Below are 26,062 nucleotides of genomic sequence, written 5' to 3' on the forward strand. Positions count from 1 at the left end.
GGGCTACTGAGGCCTGGGTTTAACTGAGGTGGCGCCCAGGAGTGGGAGGGGACCCTTCTGGGGAGCCCCCCTGTAGAAGGCAAGGGACAGCTCTCAGGGGCATTGCAGCCGGGGCACGTGTCTGGTCTGGGGTGCAGGGAGGCCCTTTCCTGTGTGGGCCTCGACCTGGTAAGGGGCCCTCGGGACTGGGGCCAAACAGTGTCAGGAGTCGGGCCTGCCTCTTCATAGTCCTGGTGGAGGGCTGACGGAGAGTGGGGCTGGAGCGGTCCCGCCCTGGGGTCCGCGGGCTGGCCCTGGGAGGCCTGGAGCTGTGGTTGCCTCTAGGTTGGGGTGCCATCAGGGGTTGACTGTGGCACCTCTCCTGTGGGGCATCCGTCAGGATCCGGCATTGTCTAGGGGCAAACTGTAGGGCGTGAACCCTGCCTTCAGAGACAGGACCTCACTACCACTCCTGGAACAGCAGCACCTCCAGGGAACCACACCTGGAGGAAAAGACAGAAGGGCATCTCATACAGCTGAGAGATAGTGAGCCGGCCACGCAAGGGACCTTCCCCTCTGGGAGAACCCTCGAGACTGTGGATGAAGGGCGTACAGTGGCCTTCCCTTCCCCGACGTGTACAGTAGCCATCATCGCAGTTCCACAGCCCCTTGGGGTAGCAGCAGAAGGAAGTACAGTGGCTGTTCCTTCCCCGGTATGTACAGTGGCCGTTACCACGGCGTTGCTCCCGAAGGAGGAAGAGGCAGATGAGGGACGTACAGCAGCTGTTCCCTCCCCGGCACGTACAGTGGCCATTGCCGCGGGTCTGCCTGCCAAACAGGAAGTAGCTGAGGGATATACAGTGGCCATTCCCTCCCCAGTATATACAGTGGCTGTTACCACGGGGCTACTCCCGTAGGAGGAGGAGGAAGTGCACGAGGGATGTACAGTGGCCGTTTCCTCCCCGACACATACAGTGGCCATCATCGCCATTCCACTCCTCCTGCCTTTGCCTGTCGGTGTGCGCTCAATGGCTAGCACACTGAGGCAGTCTCCAGATGTGGCTGCAGCAGAAGGACGTACAGTGGCCGTTCCTTCCCTGACGCGTACAGTGGCTGTTGTCGTGGGGCTGCAGGGGGAAACAGCTGTGGGAAGTAGAGTGGCCTTTCCCTCCCCAGCATGTACAGAGGCCGTTACCACAGTGCTGCCTGGGACTGTATCTGGAGCAGTCCAACCTCGATCCTGCCGAAGGCTGGTCCAGCCGAGTAGTGTTGCATTCCTGCGACGTCGCAGTTGGGTACGTTGAGGGGATGAGGGACACAAGGTCGGGGTGCCTTGGCGCCTGTCTTGCTCTGGGTCAGTCTCGCACTCACCTGGCCTGCCATGGTGTCCTCCTGGGGTGGGGGTAGGGCTGTGGCTTCATAGCGGGGTGGGGGGTCTGGCGGCGGAGGCGCACATATTAGTATTGTCTGCAAATTTGGATATTTTACAATTTAAACCCACACCTGTGTCGTTCATGTAGAAAATGAAAGTATCAGTCCAAGTACTGAGCCATTTAAATTCCTTTCCATTTATCACAACTCGCTGTTTTCGGTCTGAAAGGCAGTCTTGTAACCATTTCTGTGTGTTCCTTCTATTCCATGGGCTTCTATTCTGCTTAAGAAACGTTTATGAGGGACATCGTCAAATGCTTTCTGAAAGCCAAAGTAAATTATATCTACCGCCCTTGAGTCATCATATGATTTGTAAACATCATGGAAGAAGTCCAGTAAGTTAGCTAAGCATGAACAAAGATGCTTGAATCCATGCGAGTCTTTGATTATATTATTTTCTTCTAGATAATCAACTATTTTACCTCTTATGATTGTTTCCATTAGTCTGCACACTACTGATTGGTCTGTAATTTCCTTGGGGTGACATATTTCTTTTTTTGAAAATTTGTGTTACATTTGATAGTTTCCATTCGTATGGGACTTTTCCATATTTCACGATTTATTGAATAAGACAGAGCACGGTAGCAGTAACTAGTTTTTTGTTTCTCTGAGAATACTCGGTGAGATTTTATCAGGGCCAGGGATTTAGTTTATGTCTGCACTAGTCATGTCTGAAAGGATAGTATAGCTACTGAGGACGATGTTATCTGCATGGTTTATGGGTGACAGAAGGCTTTTGGCGGTGTTTTCTGCTGTAAATACAAATGCAAAGTAATCATTAAGAATGTTCAGCATTTCAACCTCATTTTCTATGTGTTTGCCAATGTTCATTTCTACAGGGCCCATAGATGTAGTCATAACCTTTTTCTTTTAAATGTAACTGAAAAATTCTTTAGGATTTGATTTGCACGTATTACCAATGTGGCTCTCCAGTGCTCTCTTGCTTCAGTTAATAAAGACTTTTCAGTATGCAGCATTTATTATCGTACTCCAATTTATCATCATTTTGTGCAGTTACATATTTATGGGAAGCATGTTTTATGGCTATTAATCTACTTTTGATTTTGCTGGACCACCAATTTGGTTTACAATTACTAGCTACACGCCTGTTACATAGTGGTACACATGACTTTACCACATCATAAAATTATTGATGAAATTTTCCGATGCTTGGTTTATGTCACTGGTTTCAGTCATCTGATTTCAATCTGTAGTTGTAAGTAGCACTCTCAGCCTGGTGAAATCCACTCTGTGATACTCTGGGACCTTTTCTTCGGTCTCTGTTTCAGTTTTTCAGTAGTATTAAACTGCGTAATTCGATGATCACTGGAACTAAACTCAGGTTCATTTTCAATGTTGTTAAATTGGTTATCATTTGTAGTTAAGATGATGTCTAGGATATTGTTTCCCCTCGTTGGATATTCTATGTGTTCGTAAAGGGCACTTTCTTGAAGATTCATATAAAGCTCTTGTCCTGAGTGTGCAGCTAGCAGTTCAACCTACTTTGTAACTGGTAGATTAAAATCACCAAAAATTACATCATCCTCTTGACAACAATTTTCCACAATATGATCATAAAGTGTTTCATCTGTGTCACTTGACTGTGCTGGAGGACGATAGATGAGACATATTTGTTTTATGCGATTTAATACTTAGTTGAATGTAACTGGTATCTAAAGTAGACCTGCATTTATCCGGATGTATTCATTATCCGGATGCTGGACCTTGGCTCTGTTAAACCATTATCAGAATTTACTTGCTATTATCCAGATATAAAAGACCCTGAGAACTTCAGCCAGCCTGCCAACATGTTCAAACACTCGATATCACGACTGCTGGGCTCAAGGCATGAGCAGGAAGTAAGCTGTAACCCACAACCAAAGCTAATATATCCATCCACCCCTATGTTGAACAAAGTTGCGTGCTTGTCCGATTACTCCCAGCGAATCTCCAGCACCGGAGTAATATGACTGTAACCTACAAATGGTGTCAAAGTATCCATATGCATCACCAACGAATGTCAAAAGTCGCATGGCCACTGGGCTAAGTCTTTCCTTACTGCCACTGAGATTGTAACACTGACCGTAAGCCACGTGTACATGTTTGGTGACAGCAGCAGTCCGCCTCTCTACCAAACATACAAAATTGCCCCGTCACCAGGAGTTGTATTTCCACATGGCCACTGGGAGTCTGACAGACCACAAGCCATGAGTAAATGTATGGTAAAAGCGCCGATCCACCCAGTGACGTAAGGGCGTAAATCCTGCCCACAGCCTAGCATCTCCCCCCCCTCCCATCCCTCCTCCATACCCTCATGGTTCCCCCCTCACTCCCCCTGTCCCTACCCTCCTCCTTGGTGATAACACTGATTCATGTTTTTTTTTTTTTTTGCGATTTATTCGACTATTATTGCTCGTATCGAAATTTCGCAAAATCCATAAGAAAGCTCATGAAATTCTGCATCTAGACAGGTGCTTAACTCTTAGAAGGTGCTGGCAAAATTTTGCACTAGGATGGTGAGAAGTTATATGAAGGCAGGTTTTACTCCTGAGCACACTTTCTCATTGCATATCTGTACTTTTACTTATCAGTTTTATGTGTTTTTATTACCTTGTCTTATACGAAAAGTACCAGCAAAGATGATGGTATACCATTTATACCAATACAACCAATTTCCGGTGGCATATATATATATATATATATATATATATATATATATATATATATATATTTATATATATATATATATCATTTCATTAGTTTCATTTTTAAAGACTCCAACGTGCTTGCATGCGTCGGCCTTGGTCACCTAGTGGCGGCTTTCCACGCTGCACAATCCATTGCAGCTTTCCTGTTCAGTCCCTTAACCCTGAGGTCACAATTAATGACCTCGTCCCACATTTTTCTCGGTCTACCCCTCATAACCCCACCCCTAATATTAACACTGCTCACCTTCCTCACCCAATTATCATCCCCCATCCTCTCCACATGTCCAAACGATCTCAATCAACCTCTCCTCATCACAACATCAATACACTCCAGTCCCATCCTACCTCTCAACTCTTCCATCGTAAACCCAACCCCCACGGACCTTGCATGCAGGGACGCACTACACATCCACCTAATCATTGTCATTTCTGTGCGTCTGAGCCGGCGAGTATCCTCCTCCTTTACTGCCCAGGTCTCACTACCATACAGCATTACACTCCTAACACATGCTGCATACAAGACCCCTTAGCACACAGGGAGAGCCCTCTCAATGTCGGAAGAGGCAAGATCTCCCTGAACTTCCTCCAGCCACTTCTCACCCTAGCCACAGAACTAGCTCCAGCCCCATCTCCAGCACACAACATGCCTCGCAAATAACAAAACTCTTCCAAACACTCGAGAGATTCACCAGCAAGTTCAATCCTTTCACACCTGACAATCTCCATCTGCTCTCCCTGACGTGCCGCACACATAAGATCAGCATTATCTCGCAGTCTACCTCTGATACCACTACATCTCTTGTGCACCTATATATCACAAACATCGCACAAGATAGAATTACTTCCCACGCCCTTGTGGCAAACCTCACTAGGGCACTCTCCCTCATCTTTCACAGTACTGCCACCAACCCAAGATATCATCACTTTTGTTTTATCTGCATTTACCTTTAAGTCCTTGTGACCCATAACATCTCTCCACTTCCTAAACCTTTCCTCCGCCTCCCTTTTGTTCTCTGCAATCAACACCAAATCATCAGGATACAACATCTCCCACGGGAGTCCGTTTCTAAAGTCACGTGAGAGGGCTTCAAGTACCATGATAAACAACATGGGACTCAAAACTGACCCCTGATGCACATCAACATTCACAGAAAACTCATCACTCAAATCTTCATTCACTCTTACCTGGGTGCGAGCACCCATATACATAGCCATAATCACCCTAACCAGCCACTCCTCCAAGCCAAGCTTTCTCATTGCCCACTTAACCACCTCTCTAGGGACTCTGTCAAAGGCCTTTTCCAAATCAACGAAAACAAAATACTGTACAGATCCCTTCTCCTACCAATATTTTTTTTCCTGAGGCTGTCGAACAATGAATATGGCATCAGTATTCCCCCTACCTGCTATACAGTAAACCCAAACTGCATCTCATCAATATTCACTCTTTCTCTAATCATACCTTCTAAAACTCTCTCCATTACCTTCATTATCTGATCTAAAAGCTTTATACTTCTTTAATTTCTTCTTTCCAGGGAATCACCCTTCCTTTTATCCACATTTACAATCAAACTCTTTAGCCAATCATCTGGGACAACACACTCATAAATAATCATATTTATTAGGTCAGTGACTAACCTCACCCCTATATCTCCTGAAGCCTTCAACATTTCGGCAGTCAACCCAGACACACCTGCTGCCCTCCCCACCTTCATCCTGCCTATTGCCTCAGTCACAGTAGCAGCATCAATCAAAGGTCGTGGGCCAAACACTGGATCTGCTGGCTCCAAAACTTCCCTGTCCCAGTCAAACTTTTCATTCAACAACCGGCTATAATGATCTCTCCATACATCTTTAACCCGCCCCATCCCGACGTTTTCTGAACAGTGGTACGCCCCAGTCCCGACATTTTTGGACCTTATTTTTTTTTTTTTTTTTTGCTCAAACATCTGCTTTTGGTGAGAAACATCGAAAATTCATAGAGAAATTGCTCACCTGAGGTTTAAAATACTCGATTTAGGTATGAGTACTTCCTTACCTGACTGGGTTTTCTAACAGGCTGGCACCAAAGAAAACGAGTTCTATGGAAGGGTAACTATTTTATCCACTCATAAACAGTATTTATTTATTTACTTGGTACGAATTTATATGTAGTACAAGAGTATATTGGTTTTCAAACAGTAATATAGGCATTATGAGCATTGTTTCACTCACTAACTCATCACCCTTCATGACCTTTTTTTTTCCCACATTACCTGATCATCATTTCTGACTGTTTCTTCCTCTAATGCTATGTAAACTTTGTCCTCCACATTGTCATCAATTGGGGAATCACTCTGGCCCTGAATGTCTTTATTGGCCAGGTCACTAGTAACAGGTGAATTGCCGAGACAGTGGCGTGCAGGGGGGGAGGAAAGGTTATGCGGTGTAAGGCATTGTCCCTGCTTGGCATCTTGTAGAGGAATAGAGAAGGTGTCCTGTGCATACGTGCCAATAATCACTCATGAAATCACTTGCGAAAATTGAAAATTGTGCAAATTAGGGACCTTGCAATGTTGCCGCGTTAATTCACGTTGCCGGGACATGAGTGCACATCATGTGTGGACGTTAATTCACGTCGCCATGACGGCGCGGGTTAATATCCTCACTGGTCAGCACCACCTTCCTTCATCATTCTTCACACACTGCTCACCTATATCCCGATTATCCCTCTTCATCTGATTTGCCACCTTAAATATCATATTTTTCCTTTCCCCATGATTTAGGTTATCAAGTAAAAGTCTCTGTGACTCAGACTGCGCCCTGTATACCTCTCTTTTAGCCCTACACTTGGCAGCCAAGTATTCCTTCATGCTACCACCTTTCTTCCATTCCCGGAAAAGCCTTCTTTTCTCCTTAACTGCAGCTTCTACACCCTCATCCCACCACCAAGTTACTATATGTCTTGGTGGTCCTCTTGTCCAACCGCATGTTACATCAGTAACTCTCAAGAGATTGTTCTTGAGGGCTCTGTACTGTTCATTAACGCCTCTGTCTACAGCTCCCTGTTCAGCCACCACTCTCCTCATCTTGCCATAGAAGGCATCCATTACTACTTGGTTTTTCAGCTTCCATACTTTCCTCCTAGGTATATAAATCCTCTTTTTCATCACTCGTTCTTTAAGAACCATATCACAAATCAATAGTTTGTGCTGCTGCACACACTCCTCACTTCCTATAACTTTACCTTCCCTCACTAACCTCCTATCAGCCCTCCTAACCAGAAAATAATCTATCTGACTGTCATTTCCCCCAAACTCATACATAATTAACCAACTCTCTCTATTCCTGAAATATGTGTTGCACACAATGATGTCCGTTGCCTTCACAAACTCGAGTATCCTTTCCCCTTCCGCATTCCTTATACCAAACACACATCCTCCATGTACTCCTTCATAACCTTGTGCTGCTTCACCTACATGACCATTTAAGTCCCCTCCCAAAACCACTATCTCATCATCCCACAAACCACCGACTACATGTATTAAATCATCCTACAATCTATCTTTCTCTGCTTCATCCAATCCTGCCTGTGGAGTATATGCCGATATAACTGCAGCTATCTTTCTCCCGAATAGAATTTTCACTACCAATGTCCTATCGCTTACTCTTGTAACATTCATAACATATATACAGTATATATATATATTTTCATTCATTGCCAGACGCCATGTATCCCAAACGGGGTGGACAAGGGCTTAGAGTTAATTGTTTTACAGGGAGGGACACTAATCCTCCACCAACCCCACTTGACACGTAGGGAGAACGTTATGCCAACAGCATCTGGTGTTCCCAGGCGGTCACCCATCCAAGTACTAACCAGACCCAACGTTGCTTAACTTCGCTGATCGGACGGGAAGTGGTGTACTCAACGTGGTATGGCCGTTTTATATATATATATATATATATATATATATATATATATATATATATATATATATATATATATACACAGTATACCCGTGTTATATATTTTTGAGTCCTGGGAGCAATCACTGATCACAGAAAACTGATTTTCAAACCATCTTCAGTTTTTTGTGGATTTTTTTTGTTTATTCATTCATTCATTCATTCATTCATTGCCAGACGCCATGTATCCCAAACGGGGTGGCCAACGGCTTAGAGTTAATTGTTTTACAGGGAGGGGCACTAATCCTCCACCAACCCCACTTGACACGTAGGGATGCCAACAGCATCTGGTGTTCCCAGGCGGTCACCCATCCAAGTACTAACCAGACCCAACGTTTATGCATTGTTATAATTATGTTCAGTATTAATCTGGATAATCCTATGTGTGTTTTGATGTTTCAATATGGCATAATGACCGGAAATCAGTGCCAATATTAAGAGAGGAACAGTACCTACAGCAGTGTATAGGTAGGGTGTTAATTTGGTTTTCAGTGTTTTTTTTTTTTTTCATGGTTTTCTTGGTGTTCAGCATTACTTTGGATATTCCTATGTGGTTTTTGATGTCTAAATACAGCAGACTGACCTGAAACTAGTGCAAAAATTGGGAAGGTTACTGTACATACAGTAGGATATGCGTAGCTTTTATTTATTTTTTATTTTTTCATTTTTTTAATGGTTTTCTTGATGCTCAGCATTACTAAGGATATTTCTATGTGAGTTTTGATGTCTACATTTGGCAGATTGACCTGAAAACAGCAAAAAAAAAAAAAAAAAAAAAATTGGGAGGGTTACTGTACATACAGTAGTATATAGGTAGTTTTTTTTCCAATGTTTTTTTCATAGTTTTCTTGGTGTTTATCACTATTTTGGATATTCCTCTGTGTGTTTTGATTCTAAATATGGCAGATTGACCCCAAAACAGTGCAAAAATTAGGAGGAGGAGGAGGTGGGGAAGGGGAAGAGGAAGAAGATGGAGTACAAAAGAAAACAAAGGAGACCAAACAGCATTAGACCTGTTGGTCCATTCGTGGTTGTTTAGTACAGTGAAGGCTATAACTATCAAAACTATTCTATCAGATAAAGACAAGGAAAAAAAAATAAGATAACTACCACTCATCCACCAAATCCTCCAGCCAAAGCTGGTAAGAAATAATGAGTAGGGCCGCCATGCAGCAAAGAAAAATTATCTTAGATATACTTCAAAGGAAAGGGAGAAGTAAATTTTTTTCTATAATATCTACTTGAAAGGGCGAAAAATACTAAGTCAGCAAAATTTATCGTTTTCTTTTTTCCTGCAGGTGAATCTTCCAGGCTCTGAGAGAGAGAGAGAGAGAGAGATGCCCCATAAAAATGTGTTATTCAGGAGTGGACATACTTAACTGGGGGTAGGATGATACATACTTATCCAAATGATTTTTAAAGGTCTGAACTGTATCACAGTTTACCACATTTGAGGGCTGTTTACTCTATTTATTTATAACTCTGTTGAAGATGGAAAGCTTAGCTTCATGTGACTGAAATCGTTTGCCGCTATTATCATGCCCATTACCTCTAGTATAGTTTGAGAAAAGAACTGTGAAGTATTTATCGATGACCATGTTATCATATTCATTGAGTATTTTGATTAACTGAATTAAACCTCGTAACCTGCGTTTAGTTAAGGTAAAAAGATCTAGGGTTTCTAAATGCTCCTCGTATGGTTTATTTCTCAACCAAGGTGTCAGTTTTTCCCCTTTGCTGTACTCTCTCAAGTTTTTCTACATCTTTCTTATAATATAGAGACCAGAATAGAATGCAATACTCCTAGTGTGGGTGTACAAAGGAATTATACAAAGTGAGGACGATACTTTTGGATTTATATTCGAATGTTCTGCCTATGAATCAAACTGGCTCTTACGTTATTACTGCCAATTTTTAACACTTTACATTTGTTAATCCTGAAATCCATTTGTGGAGTAGACTGTAGCACCAGTCGAACAGGGCAGTACTCCCGAGGTTGATGGCAAGCTGGTGATAGGGAGAGCTGGAGCTCCCGTTTCACCAGCCCTCAGGACTTGATCCTGACCATCTCCCTTTTCTGAACATTTTCAGTACATTCATTTACACAGAGAGTAGGCCAGCATGCTCTCATAATACCTCTACCTTCAACTGCCTACACCACACTACATGCGCATAACATATCACACCTTCTATTCACATCTTTAGTAATGGCCGCTGCAATCTTACTATCAAATGAGGTGGTACCTCGGATTGCCACCACTGGCAGGGTAGGGCTGGAGGCACAGGGTCCTCCCGGTCGCCATCAAGCGACTGTGCCGGCAGCGACTGTTGCTATTTCCGGGAATGCTCGTCGGTGAAGAGGTGACGGTGCGGCCTTATTCTTTACCAACATCCGCAGCATTACCACAAATTTAAACTCAGTTCATTTTTTCCTTCAGTCCATATCCCCTTTGGCCCTTTTCCCCACAGAACCACAAATCTCACCCTCCACCGATATATCTCCATTTTGTTTTCCCGGTTACCATCTCCTTACAAACCTTCGAAACAAGGGCGGCACCTGTTGTTATATCAAATCCCAATATGCAGTTGACACTATTTTAAACTTCACTTCATCCAGTTTTGATTACTCGTTATATAAATTAAATTGCCAAAACATTACCAAATATATCTGTGCAGTTTTTCATTCCCCCAATGCTTCTTCAGAACCCAGTGTATTTGATTCCATATCCACTCAGTTGAGTAACCTTGACCTTGCCCTTGGCAATGAAATTACCATTTTGGGTGATTTTAACATACACAATGTTGAATGGTTATTGCATTCTGCCCAGACTGACGACGCTGGTCTAGAATGCGAGCTGTTTGCGGAATCGTTTAATCTCACCCAGTTGGTAAAGCAACCAACCAGAATACCTGATAATCCTGACCATAATGCCCATCTCTTGGATTTATTCTTGACAAATAATCCAGATCAATACAGGATAGAGGTACTGTCACCACTTGGATCCTCTGACCACAATCTCATCAAAGCCTCATTAGTTAACCCTCCCACACCTTCCCGTTCTGAACCTGTCAGGGTGAACCGATGGCACTTTGACAGGGCAGACTGGGATGGATTTAGAAATTATCTTGCTGATGTTCCATGGCAGTCTTTCTTCTCTAGTGATCCCAATTCTACCCAGTCCCACATTTGCGACTTAATGCTAGCTGGTATGGATTTATTCATACCAAGTCAACAATTCACTAAAAGATCAAACTCTCCAAAATGGTTTGATGGCAATTGTGCCAGAGCAACAGCCCAAAAGTCATTAGCATATAACTCTTACTTAAAATTAAAAACATCTGAATCACTCTCCCAATTTAAAATTGCTAGAAATCATAAAAAAGCTGTATTAAATCTATCTAAATCAAACTTTCTTCAAAAGCAAGCATCAAAACTACTTAACAACCCTAATGACAATAGAATATTCTGGTCAACTCTTAATTCTTTCAATAATAACTTTAACAAGTCATCTTCCATTCCCCCACTAAAATCTTCAGATGGCAATATTACAAATGACCCACGTGGGAAAGCAGATATCTTTGCTAGTACCTTTGCAAGAAACTCTACCATAGATGGTACCAGCCAGAATGTCTCAATACTGGAACTTGATTCTCCCGAGATTGCCACACTTAAAATACAGACAAGATATATACGTAAAATCCATCCTAGACAATTTACCTACCAACAAAGCTCCAGGCCCAGATGGAATTCCGCCAATTGTTTTGAAAAAGTGTTCCCCTGAACTTGCCTCTGTCCTAGCTAAATTATTCAGACTATGCATACGTACTTCTTTATTCCCAAATTCATAGAAAGAAGCCAATATCCACCCAGCTCCGAAGAAAGGAAGTTCGTCTGACCGCTCCAATTACAGACCAATAGCTGTCACATCTTCTCTTGGTAAGGTATTTGAAACTTTAATTAATAAGCATATTGTTAAACATCTTGAATCCAACAACTTAATTAGTGATAGACAATACGGTTTTTGCCACGAAAGATCCACCATTGACATACTCAATCTCTTAACTCATACCATCCATCAATCAATTGATCTTTTTGGAGAAACTCATGCAGTAGCTCTTGATATCTCTAAAGCTTTCGAAAGAGTATGGCACCGTTCCCTGCTGTCCAAACTCCCTTGCTATGGACTAACGTCTTTCGTTCCTTTGATTTCTTCTTATCTTAGTTACAGGAAAATAAGAGTAAAAGTAGATGATGTATATTCGAATTTCCACTCAATTATCGCCGGCGTGCCGCAGGGATCAGTTCTGGCGCCAATCCTATTTCTGGTTCATATTAATGATCTCTTATCTTTCACTCACAATCCCGTTCACTCATATGCAGATGACTCAACACTACGTAGTTCATTCACACTCAGACATCCATTTACAAAGTCTAATATCTCTACCTCTCAACTCAGTACAGCCATCTCCATAAATCAAGATCTATTACAATCAGTGAATGGGGACAAAACAACCTTGTGTCTTTTAATGCTAGTAAAACTAAATATATACAGTTTACTAATAGACAGATATTGCCAGATTCTTACATTGCCTTCAATGCTACTAATATTCCCATCTCCAAAAGTATTGAAATTCTTGGTGTCTCACTTAACAGTGCCCTTTGCTGGACCTCTCATGTCAGATCACTTGCTAAAACCGCCTCAAAGAAACTTGGATTATTGTACAGAGTCCGTAACTTCTTTGCCGATGAGCAGTTAGCTATAATTTATAAGAGTCATGTGCGCTCTCAGCTTGAACATTGCTCACCTTTGTGGAATGGTTGTGGAGAGGTTGCATTAAGACAACTTGACAAAATTCAGAATAAAGCCGTTAGAATCATTAACAACCCTGCCATTACATATAAACTACCTCCCCTGCAAGTAAGAAGGAATGTTGCCTCCCTTGCATTATTTTACAGATATTTTTGTGGCAAATGCTCAGATGAAGTTGCGTCCATGGTGCCACCTCTCCATGCCTTCCCTCGTGCTACATGGGCATTTGGTAGCGTTCATGACTGGAATGTCACTCAACCATATTGCAGAACTTCTGCCTATCAGAATTCTTTCATTCCCCGAACTGCATCTCTCTGGAACTCGCTTCCCCAGAGTTGTTTTCCTCCAAATTTCAACCCACAACTGTTCAAGTCTAACTGTTACAGATACTTTATGAACGGAGGACACCAGTAATTGTCGTAATGACTTTGTAGTTACTTGTAGAGAAGTATATTTTAGACTTGTGGTCGAGCGGCTTTTATATCTTGTAGTAGTTTCCCCACCAGATGTCATGTAGTGACGGGAGAGGTAAAGAATAGTATGGGACTATTTTTATTTGTCTTGGAAATATTAAACAGGTATAATAGTATAAGTCCTGGGTAGCTACCTCCCTGTCTCGCTATCTCTCTCTCTCTCTCTGTTCTAAAGCTAATCTCCGTCTCGACCTCTCTCTAGGGTCGCTTGTCTCCTTCTCAACTCTCTTTCCTCACATCTGGTGTAGTAGGGTGTGTGTGTCACGTATCTTCCTCATGGCAACAGAACTTTCTCACGAGAGGACTGCTGACAGCTAACTGAATCATCTCCTTACTGGCCGCTGTCGTCAGCTTTCCTCCGTGTAAGCGTTTAGCGCTGCTCGCTTCTCGCAAACACAACACCTTCTCATCATTTGACTTCCTGCTTCTATCTGTCTCTCTATCTATCTATTTATCTATCTATCTAGTATGATTTGCAATTATAATATGGAGACCTACCACATTGCTCTGCCGCGCAAAAATGGCGTACCATCGACATTTAATAGTTATAATATATTAATACATACTACATACACATTATAATGAACTTATAAGCTAATTAAGTGAAATACATAATATTGTAAAGTAACATAATTGTATGAATATTGTATACATATATTATTCATAGTAAATAGTGATTATTCAGTAATATTACCTTTAAACAAGTTGTATACATATTTGAATAAATGCAATGGTTGTTGTATAACACTTGTAAGACGTGCATATACAACAGACGTACGCATATAATTGTGCAATGGTAATACTGCTAGGTTATACATTACATATTTGAGTTATCACTTTAGTAATGTCTAATATTTCACCTAACTTGTATGATGATACTGGTAATACAGAATTGTGCTATAATTGTATGACTTATAATATTGTACTAACATTGTGGTACTACATAATTGTAACATTTTATGAATTGTTACCAAATATTGTGTTAATGCATAATTGTGTTGGCCTTATAATTGTAGTTACATAAAAGTTACATCTTGTTAATGCAACTGTTTTGTCGTTACATAATTGTTACATATCGTTTGTAGGTACATAATTGTTGTTAAAGTTACATAAAAGTTACATCTTGTTAATGCAACTGTTACATAATTGGCAAAGTGTAACATAATGCAATCGTTTGTCGTTACATATCGGTTGTAGGTACATAATTGTAGTTAGTGTAACATAATGCAATCGTTTGTCGTTACATAATTGTTACATATCGTTTGTAGTTACATAATTGTAGTTAGTGTAACATAATGCAATCGTTTGTCGTTACATAATTGTTACATATCGTTTGTAAGTACATAATTATAATATGGAGTAACATAATTGTAATAACTGCAGTCCTAACATATGCTGCGGTCGATGATAGTGATGATGTTTCGTGCCACTTGTATGTGGAGACAACAATTTGCTTTTTTGTTTGTAGTTTATGTGGTATTTTGGCATATATAGTAACATTTACACTTATTTTCATTTGTTTGTTATGTGATCTTACTTTATTTCTCTTTTTTCCTTCTTACTTTTCTTTCTTTCTTTCCTTTCCTTTTTTTTTTTCTTTTTTGTATGTATTGATTTTCCATAGTTTGTTTCTCTTTGCTTGTGTACGCTTTTTTCCATGTTGTTCATGGTTGCATAATTCCTGACTAATTTCCTTGAGATACTTTTTTAAAGTTTAGTTTATATTGCACAGATACTACTGAAAATGATATTATATAGTCCCATATTTTGTTATTTTATATAAAAAATATATACACTATATACAGTATTAACTATACACACTGACTTGTTGTTCACCTGTACCTATCGTGGGTAATATGTGTGTCAGCACTGTGTGGAAATCATTGTCTTCACGATTGTGTTGAAGATGTTCACTCTTGCTAACGGCATTTGTGTTGGCCATTTTTTTTTTTTTTTTTTCTAGTTTACCTTGTAACTTAATTTGTCTGTTTCCACTAGGTAGCTTTAATTAATAAATGTTTAATACAGTTCTTTTAATTGCTCACTGAGTAACTGTGATTGTATATTTTCTTTATTACTTTGTAGATATAATTAATGTATAGTTGTATGTATGAAACACGTATTTTATGTAGGTATAAATGGTAACACTCGTTGGTAGTAAATAAATGTTATAATAAATGAATGAATATATACAGTGTAGAATATTTATTGTTGGTGATTATTCAGTGATTGAGTTATGCAGATAACTGAAGTAAGTATGTGTATTTAAGCTGTAACTATACAGCACGTTTTATATGTTTGTGCAGAAGCTTATTGTCTATCACTGTGTATTGTATAAATGAAGTAACTATGTAACTTACTAATTTTTACCGTGGTGAGAATGGTGTGAGTGGTGGTGCAGGTGGTGTGTTGACTGACGTGGCGTCTGTTCAGCAAGCACGCATGATGACCTCAACTTCCCACACTGGTAGCTGTGGTGAGTGAATGAGTAGCGATGAGTAACTTGAGTGAAGACGAGTGAGTAAGATGAGTTGTAAATCGTGTCTCACTCTTCGTTTGTTTGTTCCCTTTATTCTATGTGGAAGTTTTCTCTGTCCTTTTCTCTAGTGATTTATTCGTTGTAGGATGAAGACTGCCGCTACTTGTAGGTGCGTGTAGAAGATTATACAGACGACGTAGAGTTGTTAATTGTAGTTGATTGTAGATGGCTGTAGTTCGCTTATTCGTCGTAGACTTGTAGACTATTTGCACTGTAGGCTGTATTTTGTAGGATTCAATGTAGAACTGAAGCTAATCTTGTAGTATCGGTTGCTTTTGTAGAAATTTGCTTTTAATTCGGAGACGATGTCCGCAGATTTGCTGGTTTGTCGTTAAGCTACTTGCAAGGCGTCGAGTGATCTCTTGACCTCTGCATCAGCGTAATGATCTGGGAGACGGAGGGGGCAGGAGCTGATATTGTTGGTTGTTGTCAATCTTGATATTTTGTAGGAATTTAATGTTGATTCGTAGACGAGGTTCGTATACGTTCGCTGCTACCAAATGTCATAAAGACTAAATGTCATAAAGACTTTGTATCATAAAGCAGCGACTTTGTATTTGCTTGTAGAGGCGTATATTTTAGACTTGTGGTCGAGCGGCTTTTATATCTTGTAGTAGTTTCCCCACCAGATGTCATGTAGTGACGGGAGAGGTAAAGAATAGTATGGGACTATTTTTATTTGTCTTGGAAATATTAAACAGGTATAATAGTATAAGTCCTGGGTAGCTACCTCCCTGTCTCGCTATCTCTCTCTCTCTCTCTCTGTTCTAAAGCTAATCTCCGTCTCGACCTCTCTCTAGGGTCGCTTGTCTCCTTCTCAACTCTCTTTCCTCACATCTGGTGTAGTAGGGTGTGTGTGTCACGTATCTTCCTCATGGCAACAGAACTTTCTCACGAGAGGACTGCTGACAGCTAACTGAATCATCTCCTTACTGGCCGCTGTCGTCAGCTTTCCTCCGTGTAAGCGTTTAGCGCTGCTCGCTTCTCGCAAACACAACACCTTCTCATCATTTGACTTCCTGCTTCTATCTGTCTCTCTATCTATCTATTTATCTATCTATCTAATTATAATATGGAGACCTACCACATAATCTGGTGCATGGATTGTTTTTTTTTACCCGTTTGTTTTTCCTTCCTCCGTTCTGTTATTAAAAAAAAAAAATTGCCACGTTTGGGTCCAGTTAAATAGTTAATCACAAATGTTAGCAAACCCTTCTCTGTATCCTCCTACTTTCTGTATACCAATGTGTAACAAACGTAATTTTACACTATCTCTGATCAATGTCAATGCGTAGATTCTGAATATGCTATTTGTTTTTGTGTAAATCTAGAGTTACAGGAATCATGCAACAACATATGTATCATACAGGGACAGGAACCACAACTTGTTACCATTTCGAGAAAGTTGAGAATGTCAAAGAATTTATTTATTTCCGGGTGTATATTTTGAATATAACTAGAAAATGATCAAACAGTAACATCATAAGGAATGCCTGGCACATATCTGTAGAAATCCACTTTTGATTTTGACTTTCTCCTGCAGCTGTGATGACAATCGCAGATCATTCTCCAAACCCATCATCGCCTCATTACACCTGTCCTGATGTCTGGTGTCCATCAGCAGAATGTCCGGGTGGAACCGTTCACCATGCTCCTCACTGACTGCATCCCAGTTGTTTATTAAGAAATCAAGGTGGGAATGCAGATAGTGCAATTTGATTGATATTCTGCATCCAAGCCGGTGGAATGCGCCAATCAGGTCATTGGCGAGCTGTGTGGAATCTGGTCACCTCTGGTTGCCAAGAAAACCATCCACAATCCCTCTGAAAGCATTCCAAGCACGCTTTTCATCATAGGTCATTTTACCCTGGAGTTCATGACTTGCAAGCATTCTTCGAACTTGCAGCCCGGTGAATATGCCAGCCATCACCTTCGCCATGCTCAACTTGAGAAACACTAATTAGATATGGAGAAACGCATCGCCATCTTTATCAATGGCTTTCACGAATAGTTTCGCAAGACCAAGTTTTATGTGGAGCTCTCACAACGTTGCACGAGCCTTGCATAAGACTCTCTCTGAGAGGCCAGTCTTTCTTTACGAAATGTTCTGCATCGCTCCGGCTGTCCCACAAGCATATAAAACATGAGTACTTCGTATAACCACCTAGAATTCCAAGTAGGAACGAATTCATTTAGAAATCTTCACAAACTTCTCAATTCCCTTCTTCGACAACTACGAAGCAGCCGACGTTTACCTGTTCCCGTGCAGTAGCGACGGGAGAACGGGTATCACTTCCTGAAATAAATAAAAATAACTGAAGTTTCTTAACCTCTTTATTATATTAATAGACAGTTAAAGTAATTTCCAAAGAATGATTTACTGTAATAAAGTGGTTTATAACAATTAATAAAGCCACATAAGTACAGATTTCCCGACAGTCATTACTGAATAATTTTTAGTGTTCAAACCGCACATATCTTGGAAACGAAATGCCCGTAGTTGTTTAACGAGCTAATGATTGTTTGGGCCGGTCGCAAAACGATATTATTAACTATTGCACACAAAAAACATGAAAAATCACTTGCCGAACTTCCATTAAACCGAAATCGCCGACCGAGATTGGATGGGAAGGCGAAGTTTACAATAGCAAAGGCCTTGCAGTGTGCCAGATAAGAGACGTGACTTGCATAATGTATTCTGTAACTGTTTAGTCTCTGTAATTTTAATTGGACTGGATACCACGATTCTGCCTGGAAAATTCAAATTATTGATACTACTGAGTAGGTGATTGCATACATTTGTATAATTTTCCTAATTTAAAATATAATTCAGGCAGTGTTTCGATAACTTGCGGTTATAAAGATCTGTCATCACTGCTGTAAGAAATTCACAGCTAATATATGTTTAGTACAACACTCAAAATGCCTGTATATACAGTATATGTGCAGTGGCAGATTGTGATTCTACATCGCAGAAACCAGATGAACATGTTCGTGGATGGTGTAAATTTCCAAAGAGGACGGATGGGATGCGAAAAATTCTTTCGCAAACAAAATGTAAAAGAGACCCTAAGGGGAAAGCATCAAAATACCATGCAATATGTCCCAGACATTTTACTGACTGGTGCCAAGGACCATCACCATCTCATCCAGACCCAGAATTATTTGCTTCCAATAACTGGGGCAAGAATCAATACGTTAGGAGGAGTATTTATAAAATGCAGCAAACAGAAAATATACAAGCAGATTCCAGTACCTGCCAAGCAGCCTCAGAGAAGAGTGAAATCATCACAAATTCGTCTCATGAGACCTCATCAGTGCAACTCCAAGTTGAGGAGCAGGATCTTCCCTCAGTAGGCACCTCATTGACTTACCATACCTTTGACCAAGATATACGAGCCTCTGTAGAGGTTTCCAGCTGCAGTGCAGATATGGATTCACCTGCAGCTTCAAGTAAGTGCAGGGAATTACTGATATTAATGTTTAATAATATTCAGCTTAATCCTGCATCATCCTTGAACATGCTTGGGGTTTCATTTACGCAGGTCTTATCTTGGAAATATCATATTACATCTCTTGTAAAAATCTGTTTCAAAGAGATTAGGTGTGCTAAACCGACTCCGTTCTTTCTTTACCCCTGCACAATTGTTTACTCTATACAGGGTTTTTATCCGCTCCTGTGTGGAGAACAACTGTCATGTGTGGGGGGGCTCCCCACATACAGCTCTTCTCAATAGGGTGGAGTCAAAGGCTTTTCATCTCATTAACTCTCCTCCTCTTCCTGACTCCCTTCAACCTCTGTCTCTTCGCCACACTGTTGTATCTTTATCTCTTTTCTATTGCTACTTCAATGGTCACTGCTCCTCTGAACTGTTTGCATGCATTCCTCCACCTCTACGACGGGCGCGTGGCACCCGTCTAGTAGCAAACTCTCATCCCTTTGCTGTCCAACTCTCTAATGCAAGAGTAAACCGTTACTCCCAGTCCTTCATTTATGCAACAGGTCAACTCTGGAACTGTCTCCCTCTGTCTGTATTTCCTGCTGCCTGTGATCTCCAGTCTTTCAAACGCAGTGTGTCCAAGCATCTCCAAATGATCGGATCTTGAATTTGGCTCTCTCTTGTATTTTGTTTTTCTCTTGGAGGGAACTGTTATTGCGGGCTCATGGCCTTTGGTTCCTTCTTCCTCGCGTAAAAAATAAAAAATAAATAAACACAGACTACATGTTAGGTATCCGTATACAACTACAGTACGAATGATAGCCGGTTATTTGTAGCCTGCCATCAGTATTCTTATAGGCATTACAGGTTCATGTTATCATTTGACCATACTTATTATTGACTCTACATCATTACAGTAAGGTTGAAAATTTCATATGAGGGAGATCAAGCCTACCTTGAGTCCTCCACTGTCTTAAAGTTTACCAGGTTAGGTTAAGTTAGGTGGGGATCGTTTCAGTGTTTTCATTAAAAGTTAATCTACTTCAATAAATTATCAGTAAAAATAATTAGATGTTGCAGTAATCTAATTAGTTGCGAGTTTTTAATTTATTAGTTGCATAATATGACATTTATTAATACATACCAGTGAAATACTTCTTTGTGAGCTTAGAAATATCTACAGTAAAAAATTTAGGGGGCTATGATGCGAATGAATGTGTTTGAATGGAGGAGTAAATGAGGAGTGTGTCGTCCTGTCTCGGTTACCTCCCTTTCCTTGGGGGAAGCAGTCAAGGTATATAGATAGATAGATAGAGATTATTACAATTGGAGGTGGGACATTAACCTTTCCTATGCCGCATGAAGACCATACGTATGTGACCTCAAGTAATGCTACCACTCAGACTGAACCTCTTGATGCCGCAGTTCAAACTGAGGTGAGTGACCTAAATATGTGGAAACTTTTTGAGCTCATCACCATTTCATCTACACTGTTACAAGTATCCACACTTCTATATGGGGAACTGATTTTCTTTATTTTGCATTTTTATAGCTACTGTACCAAATCTTTATCTTTTTCAGAAGGTGTCTGCATCTTCCGTCCCTCTCCCGGTGGCGACTCTAGCTGCCTGGAACCACTGTCTGACTTTCTTCTTCATTTCTGCAACATTCGCGGCCTTTCCTCATACTTTTGCTCTGTTCAGCACCACCTCTCCTTCTTTAAACTTCACCTTCTTTTTCTGAGACTCAGCTGTCTGAGGCAGCTGACAGCAGACCCTTTTCTCTATCCTCCTACTTTCTCTATACTCATTTCAAAGCCAAAGGTGGCTGTTGTGTATATATACACAACGACTTATCTTGCTCTCGTGTTCCTGAACTCGATTCTTCTGAATTCTCTACACTCTGGCTTCGGCTTTCCTGTCATTCTCTGAATAAATATATCTGTGCTGTTTGCTTATGTCCTGATTCTAATTATCAAAAATTCTTTGACTAACTTCTATGGTGGAACATATTCTATCCATTTCTCCCTTCTCTGAATTCTCCATTCTAGGAGATTTCAATGTTCACCACTCCTTTGGCTCTCCTCTCCTTCCACTGATCCACCTGGTGAACAAGCCTACACCTTTTCTATCCTTACTGACCTAGAGCAGCCTGTACAGCACCCTACCCATATCACTGACCGCCTTGGAGAGAGCTCCAACATACTTGACCTCTTCCTCACAACTAATCCTTCTGCTTACACTGTTAATCTTTTCTCTCCATTGGGCTCCTCCGATCACAACCTTACCACCTTAACCTGTCCTGTTGCTCCGGTAAGGCCTGTGGACCCTCCAAAGAAACGTCATCTGTCGCACTTTGGAGCTGCGAATTGGGAGGACCTCAGGCAGTACTTCTTTGATTTTCCTTGGAATGATTATTGCTTCCATGCCCATGAGCCATGTGAGTGTGCCTTGCGCATTATGGAGGTTATTCTCTCGGGCATGGAAGCATACATTCCTTTCTCATATCCTTTGACTAATGCAAGAAAGCCTTGGTTTAATCATGCTTGTTCTAATGCTGTCCACAACAAGGAGAGGGCCTATAAAAGGTGTTGGAGTCAACTCACCCCTGAATCACATCTATTATATGTTTCTGCCCGGAATCGTACTAAGTTTGTCCTTCACTCTGCTAAAAATAATATCATCCGTACTAAATGCTCTCAAGTCACCAATTCGAATTCTTCCCGCTCCTTCTGGCACCTTGCCAAAAACCTTTCTAACAACTTAAACTCATCATCCTTCCCTCCTCTTTTCTACTCTGATGGCTCTGTAGCTATTTCTTCTACTGATAAAGCAGATCTCTTCACTCAGACTTTCTCCTCCAATTCCACCTTGGACGATTCCGGTGCTGTTCCTCCATCACTTCCCCCCTCTGACTTCCTTATGGCTGACATTAAAATTTCTTCAGCTGATGTATTTTCTGCCATCATAGGCCTCAATACTAATAAGGCATATGGGCCTGATGGCGTCCCTCCTATTGTTCTTAAGAACTGTGCTTCTGTGCTTACACCCTGCCTAGACAAACTCTTTCGCCTTTGTCTATCAACTTGTACTTTAACTTCTTGCTGGAAGTTTGCTCTCATTCAGCCAGTCCCAAAGAAAGGTGACCATTCCCAACCCTCGAACTATCGTCCAATTCCTTTAATATCCTGTATATCAAAAGTTTTTGAGTCAATTCTTAATAGAAAATTTTTCAAGCATCTTTCCTATCACAGCCTTCTTTCTGATCATCAGTATGGGTTCAGTCAGGGACGCTCCACCGACGATCTTCTCACCTACCTTTCAGACTCCTGGTCATTCTCCTTTAGGGACTTTGGCGAAAGCTTTGCCATTGCACTTGACATCTCAAAGGCTTTCCATCGAATCTGGCATAAATCTTTAATTTCCAAACTGCCCTCTTATGGTTTCTATCCTTCTATCTGTGCCTTCATCTCTAGCTTCCTTTCTGGTCGTTCTATAGCTGCTGTTGTAGACGGCCATCGTTCTTCTCCTAGGTGTTCTAAGTGGTATTCCTCAGGGCTCTGTCCTATCACCAACTCTCTCCCTTTTATTCATCAATTACCTTCCAAGCTGTACATGTAACCCTATCCACTCACACGCTGATGACTCCATCCTTCACCTTTCCATTCGATTCCCGCAACGTCCATCTCAGCAGTTACTTCAGCAAACAAGGGATGAGGCTATGGCACACGTATATAATGTGGTTGTTTTTAATGCATCAAAGACTCAGTTTCTACACCTATCAACCTGTCAAAATCTTCCACAGGTATACCCACTAATGTTTAATAATATTCAGCTTAATCCTGCATCATCTTTGAACATGCTTGGGGTTTCATTTACTTGTGACTTAACTTGGAAAGATTATATTACATCTCGTGTAAAATGTGTTTCCAAGAGATCAGGTGTGCTAAGCCGACTCCGTTCCCTTTTTACCCCTGCACAATTGTTGACATTATTCAGGGGTTTTATCCGCCATTGTTTGGAGTATAACTCTCATGTGTGGCGAGGCTCCCCACATACAGCTCTTCTTAATAGGGTGGAGTCAAAGGCTGTTCGTCTCATTAACTCTCCTCCTTTTACTGGTTCCCTTCAACCTCTGTCTCTTCACTGCACTGTTGGATCTTTATCTCTTTTCTGTCGCTACTTCAATGGTCACTGCTCCTCTGAACTGTCTACATGCATTCCTCCACCTCTGCACCTGTCTAGCAGCAAACTGTCATTCATTTTCTGTCCAATTCTCTAATGCAAGAGTTAACCGTTACTCCCAGTCCTTGATTTATGCAACAGGTCAGCTTTGAAACTGTCTCCCTCTGTCTGTATTTCCTGCTTCTTATGATCTTCAGTCTTTCAAACGCAGTGTGTCCAGGCATCTTGAAATGATCGGATCTTGAATTTGGCTCGCTCTTGTAATTTGTTTATCTCTTAGAAGGAACAATAATTGCGGGCTCGCGGCCTTTGGTTCCTTCTTCCTCGCATAAAAAAAAAAAAAATGCAACCGAGGAAGCAGACCGTAGGAGGTCAGCTACTAGAGACATGATTCTAGAGAGCAGTAATAGCGTGAAAATGTACACAGGTTTAAATTCTTAGGAGGTATTGTTAAATATATATGAAATAATAATAATGAAGGTAAAGAGAATCAATTATTGTACAGGCCCTCAAAAAGCCAAACAGCACAAAGCTAACCCACATCCCGGTGGTCGTTCTAATATAACTGACTGGTTTGATGACTGTCATTGAACATCTTGGCCAGCTGGTTTGGTGTGTCCTTGAGTAGTGTTAGCAGCATTATACCAACATAGGTAAATCTTTTGTTCAGAATACTTAAGAAATTCTTAATATGGCCTTCTGCTTAACAGATTAAGAGATCATTACCTAAAAGTTACCTAGCTAAATATACCGACACACGAATAATCCTGGACTGTACAGAATTTTTTCTTAAAAACCTAAGAATTGTTCAAGCCAAGCTGGCACATATTCACAGTGCAAACACCATAACACTGTGAAAGTCCTGATAGGAATAAGCCCAAGAGGACTGATACCATTTGTTTCTCATCCATATGGAGGAAACCCATCTGATAGGTGGATCATGGAAAAAAAAAAAAATGGATAAAATTGAACCAGGCGATCCAGTAATGGTGGACAGGGGCTTTAACATAAATGACTTATTGCTACAGCATGGTGCAAAGCTGTACACACCCTTCACAAGAAAACAAGAGGGTGATAAAGGGAAGTTCTTAAATCAGAATGAAGTCGTTAAAACTAGAGAAATTGCATCACTGCAATTCCAAGTACAGCGGGCAATTGAATGAAAAACTTTAAAATTCTAACAAACACAATGGACTTGAATGTATCGCCTCGCCCATATCAGATAATGGTGATAATGGCAGTTTTCTGTAACCTTAACCCCCTTCTTTTGGAATGATTATTTTTAGTTGCAGCTCACTAGAATGCATAAGTTGGCTAAATGTATAAAGTAGCTGGAGGTATGCCACAATAACCCCCATGTGCTAGCCTCGGAACTCCTCATTTACCCATTTCCGGTAAGTTTCTACATATGGCTCATTGCGATTCAGTAATTATTCTTATTAATCAACTTTAAGAAAAAGAATAATAACTTCAGGTGGGAAAAAGGGGTGCCAATCTTGGGGTCAAGGCACCAATCTGTCATTATGTATGTCACCTTACTTTATCCAAATCATATGAATGCACCACCGTAAACAGTACTGCAGGTCTGATGCAGGGTGTCAAACCAGGAATATTTTCTTTGCCAAAGGATTACAATTCGGTAGTTTTCATTGATATGGAAGGCAGCTAATGAGAAACGGAATCTAAAGGTGAATGTAAGGAAGAGTAAAGTTAAGGTCTTCGAGAGAAGTGAAGTCAGTGAATGTACAGTGAGGCTGGATGAGAAGGAAATGGAAAATGTGAGTACGTTTAAGTGCTTGTGTAGTGTGATGAGTAAGGATGGAAGTTTAGAGGGTGAAGTGCTTGAAAGGGTGCAACAGGGAAGAAAGATTGCTGGTTCCTTGAAAACAGTGATAAGAAACAGGGAAGTGAGCATGGAAGTAAAAATGCTACTACATGACAGGGATTAAGGTGTCTGGCAATAGATAGATAGATAGATTACTGTACATCAGTTCTGAGGCCTTTAACCCGCCCCATCCCGACGTTTTCTGGGCAGTGGTATGCCCCAGTCCCGACATTTTTGGACCTTTTTTTTTTTTTTTTTTGCTCAAACATCCGCTTTTGGTGAGAAACATCGAAAATTCATAGAGAAATCGCTCACTTGAGGTTTAAAATACTCGATCTAGGTACGAGTACCTCCTTACCTGACTGGGTTTTCTAACAGGCTGGCACCAAAGAAAACGAGTTCTATGGGAGGATAACTATTTTATCCACTCATAAACAGTATTTATTTATTTACTTGGTACGAATTTATATGTAGTACAAGAGTATATTGGTTTTCAAACAGTAATATAGGCATTATAAGCATTGTTTCACTCACTAACTCATCACCATTCATGACCTTTTTTTCCCACATTACATGATCATCATTTCTGACTGTTTCTTCCTCTAATGCTATAAACTTTGTCCTCCACATTGTCATCGATTGGGGAATCACTCTGGCCCTGAATGTCTTTATTCGCCAGGTCACTGGTAACAGGTGAATTGCTGAGACAATGGCATGCAGGGGG

At 41.0% G+C, this 26,062-nt stretch overlaps 1 non-coding gene and 1 pseudogene across 1 annotated transcript; one reads left to right on the forward strand and one right to left on the reverse strand.

Annotated features, from left to right (window-relative positions):
- The first annotated feature begins 1,731 nt into the window (after window positions 1-1,731).
- Window positions 1,732-24,676, forward strand: LOC145403278 (uncharacterized; annotated as a pseudogene).
- Window positions 7,929-8,047, reverse strand: LOC145403510 (5S ribosomal RNA). Its single transcript, XR_013898027.1, has one exon. It is a non-coding gene; the product is annotated as a 5S ribosomal RNA (ribosomal RNA).
- Window positions 24,677-26,062: the final 1,386 nt, after the last annotated feature.

Source organism: Coenobita brevimanus, chromosome 60 (genome assembly GCF_032717465.1).
Source record: "Coenobita brevimanus isolate Jiangsu-jjx chromosome 60, ASM3271746v2, whole genome shotgun sequence".
In the NCBI taxonomy this organism is placed as follows: domain Eukaryota; kingdom Metazoa; phylum Arthropoda; class Malacostraca; order Decapoda; family Coenobitidae; genus Coenobita; species Coenobita brevimanus.